The sequence below is a fragment of the Nothoprocta perdicaria genome, unplaced genomic scaffold (assembly GCF_003342845.1).
Source record: "Nothoprocta perdicaria isolate Ctin4 unplaced genomic scaffold, notPer1 scaffold_44, whole genome shotgun sequence".
Lineage (NCBI taxonomy): Eukaryota > Metazoa > Chordata > Aves > Tinamiformes > Tinamidae > Nothoprocta > Nothoprocta perdicaria.
In genome coordinates this window covers 1,216,820-1,222,819 of record NW_020455688.1, presented here as the reverse complement: position 1 = coordinate 1,222,819, position 6,000 = coordinate 1,216,820, and positions in this window count along the sequence as shown.

Sequence of the window (6,000 nt, the reverse complement as noted above, 5' to 3'; positions counted from 1 at the left end):
ATTGGCTCTGTGTTACATTTCCATCCTGCTAATAAAAATAAACCGTGGGATCCTGGCTGTTGGTCAACTTTCTGTTCGAAATACTCAACTGCTATTATTTTAATGTAGTGTATTAATTACAGATACTTATGATACGTGATTACAGATAGTAAATGTATTTCAAGCTTTAAATTTGTAACCTTGTTTTTGCTCTCAGCTTGCTCAAGCTGATTTCTTTAAAACGTAGGAATTTTGCTTTGTTTCTTCATTTTTATTGTCCATTAATACTGTGCTGGCCACTTAGTTGTCTTGTATTTCTGCACGATTTGCCTCTGCYGCCTGCATGCTTTTGAATGCCACCCACAGAGCTGTGGAAGGAAGGATTTGACAGTCATCTTAAGCCATGTTTTCAAGGTTACCTTGTAACCCAGGGTTTCAGGTRTTCATGTATTCTGCTCATTGTAAGAGGTTTTCTTTCTAACTCAATTTACTGTTAACCCAGCGTATGAATTAGAGGTTTATTTTCCATATCTGTTTGTCCGACGAGGCTGAGAGCTCCTCTCTGGAGACGTGTGGAATAGATGAAGGAATACAGGAAGAGAAACCAGTAGGATAAATCATGCACTGGCAAAAACGTGGGTGCATTGATGTGTGAGCACTAATGTTGGTGGATGAAAAGGGCTGCTGGACGGAAAACTTAGAGTCTGCCTCTGCGGGAGATACCTCAARGGAAGGTTTTAGTTTTGAGTGGATGGTGCTGGGTACCAGGGTCCCCAGTGTGCCAGCATTGGCAAATGCCCAGTTAATACAGAAATACGATTTTTTTTTCTGAATATTTTTTCTGAAAAAAATATTAAAAAGAAGAAAATTAACCTGAATACAGAATGACCAAGGGCTTTCGCATGCGAAACTCGACCAGACCTGTCCTGACACTTCCAAATCCTCTCCATTTATTCCAGAATAATCCCACTCCCTGCTCTGTGTTTATGCCTTATAATTTCAATTTGTTTTGCTCCCATTCTTCAGCCATTGGTTCTTAATTGTTGGGCATAGAAATGGTTAATTCTGTAATTGGGAAATACGCTGTTTATTTGTTCTTTTCCTACAGACCCTTCTGACTATTCATGTGATGAGCTTTGCCTAAGAGCCACCAGAAGAGCTTTAATGTTGTTCTTCCTTGCTTTAGTTTTCAGGTTCAGCAGTGAAACTGATTAAATCTTACATGGAAACTTTTGCATTACTAAATTTTTGCACAAACATACATTTTTCCTTCTTTAAATATGTTAACCATATCTTAAAATAAACRGACAACTTCCTACCCCTCCCCTGCCCAAAAAAGAAAGACTTCTTTGTTTGTGGTGCTTAAAAAAAGCTGTTTTATGTGGAAACAAAATTGGTCAAACCACTTGGCCTTTGTGCTTGCCATATGGCGCTTTGGTCGTTGAGGTGTCTGTGCTTTGAGGTGCTGGTCTGGGGTTGGGTTTTGCTGAAATGCTGCTTTTGTGCAGCGCTGTGGTAGGCAGAGGGCAGTTTGTGATGCAACGTTTGCAATTTGCTGTAACATAAACTGATCAGCCTTCTTGACGTTGATCAGGAAATATTCTGAAATGGCTTTGACTAATAACAAATTTAATAAATGTGTGAGCCTTTGAGAGGGCTGTGCAGGCCTTAGCACGGGATAATCCTATAATAGGATATTACGTTGTTACTGTATTGTCTTGTGTGCACATTTTTCCTCTTTTTCCCCAAAGTTTTTGGTTGTGTTCAGTACTGAACCTTGTGTGCCCTGTATGACACCCCTCCCCATGCAGAGCCACTTGTCCCTGTTCATCTGGTGCAGTTTTTGTCTCTCCCAATGCCCAATGCTCACACTGTGGTAACCTGGTTGTGGGTTTGAGTGCAGGGACTGCAGCCATCCCAGTTGCTTTTCCTGTGGTCCTGAGTGTAAACACACAGTAAGGGAAAACTTAACCCTCTGYGACAGAGGTTGGAAGAAGCGTGGAAGAGATTTTAGATTAAAATGTTTCGAGGAGGTCTGTGCTACTTGCAGGACRTGAGGGGACCATGAGCTGCGTTCCTTGCACTGCCACGATGATCTGCATTGACGGCTTGTCCGAGCAGCTGGGAAGTGCCCGGGTTGGAACTAGGATGTGCCAGGAAGCGCTGACTTAATTCAGGCGAGACAAAGCCGTGGGTTTGGATGCTGCCGGAGCCCGTCRGGACAGACCTCCCTTTGTGTCCCCMCTGCGGAGCGTTCAGGATCCCAGGATCAGGTGTTGCCACTTYGTGCAAGTTGGAGCCCGGAGCAGCTGGCGAAGCCACAGGGCACGTAAGGAGGATCCTTCCAAAACGTGCACGGCTTCCCGGCGACTCGAGGAAATTGGGAATTGAACTACTTTTAACCCAGGGASCTACGGATCCTTGCGTGGGCTTTTATGTTAAGCAGCTGTACTGTAAGAGTTTGGAAGTTCCGATTTGGTTTTCCAGCTTAGATCCCAAATCCAAGCTTAATGAAAAATTCCACCTATAGCTAAACATGAAAGGGGAGAGAAAAAAAAAAAAGACTTATATTCTTCGTTAAGCCAGCATGGAGAACTGTTTAAAAAAAAAAMTAGATACAACTAGTAAGGAGTTAGCTGGTTCTTCTTGGCTTTTATTCACAGCCTGCGTTTCGTGAGTTAATTCAGCGCTGGGTTTGTGACTTGTGGGGTTACACTGAGGTGCATTCACCAGGGTGCCCCTCTTTCATGGATGTGCGCTGTCCTGGAGCTACAACTTTGCTGAAATGGTATTACCAGCACTATTYTTATTGGTGGTAACTAATAAAAGGTTACAGTGAGGTAACTCTTTGCTGTTGTGGTAGCAAACACAGCATGGGGGGAGCTGAATTCCCACAGCAAATTCCCAACTGGACTTGCTTGGCTTAGCCAGCCRCCCGCCAAGGAAGCCTGACCATTAGAAAACCAAGGTGCCTTTTCCATTGGCACATTGTTAATACCTAGGAATATGAAATTAGCCCGTATTTTCCTGAGGAGGTAGAAAGTCATGTTCTTTCACTTACTGTTACATTAAAATGTCCCATATTCATTTAGGGGATATGTTGGCTCCCATTGAGAATGAGTTGTTTGGGTGGTCTTGACGCTYTATAGAGTGTCTGGTGGAAACAGAGTTGAAGCATCCCCTTTTTAGCTTAGAGATGTGGTGTTAGTTAATCAGTATTAAATAGATATAACAATTTTGCCCAGTTTAAATCGTTAAATCCTCTAGTATATTTTTCCTAGATTTGGATGGATGGGTTCTTAACCCAGGCAATAGGGAAGCAGCCATAATGACACCAACTTTTTCCTCCGATGAGAAAATTTCAGCCTGAAATAAAAAGTTGAAACGTTCCATTAAGATTGGAGTGTTTATCCATATATTCAAGCAGATGTGAAAAAYCCAAAGTGTTTAAAAGACATTTCTACTTTACCAGCTGGGAGTTGTTTTCCACGCAAGCTCCGCATTTGGCTTTTAATCAAATTCCCAATTTTCCTGTCAGCTCTAGTCTCTTTCTTCAGGGTAACACATCTGAGAGGTGCTGTAGATACTTGTGTCTGTGGGAACTGAAGAGGAATAAAGGAAGGAATAAAGGAAGGAATAAAGGAAGGAATAAAGGAAGGAATAAAGGAAGGAATAAAGGAAGGAATAAAGGAAGGAATAAAGGAAGAGAAGCAGAGTGGTCAGCCAGCAGGTGCCCTCACTTTACATAGTCTCATATGTGCCTGGCCTCCAAAGTTCTTATTTCCACTATTTCCCTTGGTTTGGAGGAAGGGCTGAGCCAGGAGGGTTCTGCTCTGCATGCCGGCCTTGGCACGTGAACTGGTGTGTGGAAAACCATCTTTCATGGGAATTTCCAAGTCAAAGTGAGTACATAATACATATTTTTTCCACAGAAGATGTTGAGTAAGACCCTGAYGGCCTCTGTAGCAGCGTCAGCTGGAAGCCAGTGTCACTGTTCGTCTGTGACCAGCCACTTTCCACTTCTCTCTTTACATAAGGCCCAGTTACTTCAGATTTTCACTGATATCTCCATATATATGCTAAATGTTCTCTCACTGACACTTTTCTTCTCCCTCTCCTCCCTTAAATCAATCAATCCTCAGTTAATAGCACACAAGGTTATGGTCTGTTCATAGCCCCAAGTTTTTACCTGCTGGAATTTTTTTTTTTTTTTTTTTTGGTGAATGTTGGCAAATTTCTCCACTTTTTTTAGGGAGGATGGGGAAAAAGGAGGAGAGGGGAAGGAGGAATATGGGAACTTGCACTTGTCTGAAGTGCTTGCAGGTGACAAAACTGCATTTTGCCCTATACGGAGCAGTGGCCTTGGGGCCTGACATGTGGGAAAGATGATCCCTGCTGAATTTCCAGCATCATTTCCTGAAACACCCTGTCTTTTAATTAACCTCCTGGGGTCATCTTTAAAAAGAAGGCATCGCCTGAAGGCCACCAAGAGCAGCAAATTGGTGGGGTCTTCTCAGTGCAGCTGAAGCTGGATAGTGTCCCTGGGCAGAAACAGCTGCATGCAAAAGTTCTCCTTAATCCCTGATGCTTTGGCCACTAATCTGGATGTTTTGGCYGTGTATAGGATGAAGAGTTTTAAAATAAATGGCACTAAATAAAGCGAGTGGGTGTCTCCTTGCTGCACGGTTGGGATTTCCAGCTTGGAGCTCTCGGTYGCTGCCTGAACAGTCCACCTTCTGTTTGGAAACAGAGCAACGTCTGTTCATTAGAAACAGTCAACAATAAATATGAAGAAATTTTCTGCCGTTTGCTTTGGAGCTTGGTGCATCGGGTGTTATGGATACAACCCTTCTTATTTTTTTAGAAGGAGTGGCAGAAAAATGGTATAGTGGTTTCTTGTTCCAGGAACGTTACACTGAGTTAACAGAGTTGTAGCACTGTTGAGAGGTCACTATTAAAACTGTTTTTAACTGGCTTCCCCATTGTGAAGGATCTGGTTCTTGTTTTAGTAAGGTTAGCTAAGCAGTCATTTAAGTAATAATTAATGGCAACTAGCAATTTTCCTGTAACTGACCTGACCCTCCTTTGCTTTTATGGTATTATTTAATTATAATTGCTGGGGAAGCAGCTTGTAGCTGGCAGAAGTGTGTTGGAAGCTGTGTGTTGGCTTGGGGTTGGTGGAAAGCGGTTATTGGAGGTGGCTCTRGGTTTCAAGGAACCAGCTGCTCGGGACTTGCACGTGTAACTGGGACGAGGGCTCCTCTGTACGGAGGTGAAGGAAATCAAGGCAATTTCCGGGCATGGCCGTGGCACAAACGTGTGATCTGAGGTGAGAGCTTGGAGGGCTGAGGGAGGAGGGAGGAGGAGGAGGGTGTGTGTGAAAAGGGAAGGGAGAGAGGGGAAACTGCGCAAAAGGGACAGTAATTAGGACTTATAGAGACAATAATTAGGAATTATCCTTTTGCTCTATCAGGAGAAATCCCAGACCACTTTGACCTTTTTTTGGTAATAAAGGGAATACATGGTTTCTTAAAAATGAAGCTTTTCTGGACAAAAGTAGGACTCTAAAAACAGATATGCATTAAAGGAGGAAGAAACTAGATGAAGGCAGCAGTGATGTGGCTGGCAGTTGCTTGGTCGTCTGGATAACCTTGCGTTACATTTGGTTGTTTTCTTTTGTGTTCACAGTTTTATTTTCATCTCCTAAACCAGGAAGCCGCTGCCAGTTCCCAACGCTCCCTGTCAGGAGAACCTGGACCCGTGTGGTGCCTTTGCTTGAAAACCCTGTGAGGGAATTGTCAGCTCCTTCCTCCGCGCAGTGTGATGCCGTGGGCCACGTCTTGGGACCAACTCGGTTGCAAGATTTTATARTAAAGTTGGACTCTACTCAGAGAATACCCTGATAACGGCCCTGCGAAAAGTTGTCACTGTCCATATTTGTGTTACACGTCCTGCTGGCTGCGCTTGCTGGTAAACCTGGCTCACAAGAGGCGCCTGAGCTGGGTCTAAGTATTTGAGCCA